The 1,092-nt window shown below is 46.6% G+C and overlaps 2 non-coding genes across 2 annotated transcripts; both read left to right on the plus strand.

Moving 5' to 3' along the window:
* The first annotated feature begins 206 nt into the window (after window positions 1-206).
* On the plus strand, window positions 207-274 carry TRNAP-UGG (transfer RNA proline (anticodon UGG)). The gene has a single exon. It is a non-coding gene; the product is annotated as a tRNA-Pro (tRNA).
* Window positions 275-332: 58 nt separating this feature from the next.
* Window positions 333-408, plus strand: TRNAP-UGG (transfer RNA proline (anticodon UGG)). The gene has a single exon. It is a non-coding gene; the product is annotated as a tRNA-Pro (tRNA).
* Window positions 409-1,092: the final 684 nt, after the last annotated feature.

The following is a 1,092-nucleotide window of genomic DNA, read 5'->3' on the forward strand; positions in this document are numbered from 1 at the left end:
CAGGGTTTGTGGCCTAATATGCAAATAAGTTCCTTCTGGGCTTTTTCTACCAAAAAAAAAATCCCTGTGGGGCCTGGAGACCAAGCCCCATGAAGTTATGGATCTGTGTATTTTGTCATGCAATCTGTGGCCCTGGATGTGATAAGGAATTTTGTGGTGGCCACAGGTATGAACTGATGAGGATCTGTGCTTTGAATCCATGGGACGGTGGCTCAGTGGTAGAGCATCTGCTTTGGGAAGCAGAAGGTCCCAGGTTCAATCCCTGGCATCTCCAAAAAAGGGTCCAGGAAAATAGGTGTGAAAAACCTCAGCTTGAGACCCTGGAGAGCAGGGGAGGGATGGTGGCTCAGTGGTAGAGCATCTGCTTTGGGAAGCAGAAGGTCCCAGGTTCAATCCCTGGCATCTCCAACTCAAAAGGGTCCAGGCAAATAGGTGTGAAATCCTCAGCTTGAGACCCTGGAGAGCCACTGCCAGTCCGAGAAGACAATACTGACTTCGATGGACCGAGGGTCTGATTCAGTATAAGGCAGCTTCATATGTTCATGGGGAGGGATGGTGGCTCAGTGGTAGAGCATCTGCTTGGGAAGCAGAAGGTCCCAGGTTCAATCCCTGGCATCTCCAAAAAAGGGTCCAGGCAAATAGGTGTGAGAAACCTCAGCTTGAGACCCTGGAGAGCCGCTGCCAGTCTGAGAAGACAATACTGACTTTGATGGACTGAGGGTCTGATTCAGTATAAGGCAGCTTCATATGTTCATATATATGTTCATGTTTCTGTGCCATGATGGTGCCCCAAAGTGATGGATCTTTGTCCATAATTACGACAAGTGATTTAGCGGTCAGTTTAGGGAGACCTAATGTAAAAATTCTGAAGATCCATGAGTATCCATGCTTTGGAACTGTGTTTTTGCTCCATGGCACTGTCATGACATAGTGTGGCATGATTTTTGTGGTGCAAGGTGTGGCTTTGGATATGGTGTGTGATTGGATGATGAATTTGGGGTGAATTTTACTACAATGAAGTAAAAATTTTGAGATGCGTGACAAGAAGAAGGAGAAAAAGAAAAAGGAGAAGAAGGAAGAGAAGAGGAGGAT

Source organism: Heteronotia binoei, chromosome 13 (genome assembly GCF_032191835.1).
Source record: "Heteronotia binoei isolate CCM8104 ecotype False Entrance Well chromosome 13, APGP_CSIRO_Hbin_v1, whole genome shotgun sequence".
NCBI lineage: Eukaryota > Metazoa > Chordata > Lepidosauria > Squamata > Gekkonidae > Heteronotia > Heteronotia binoei.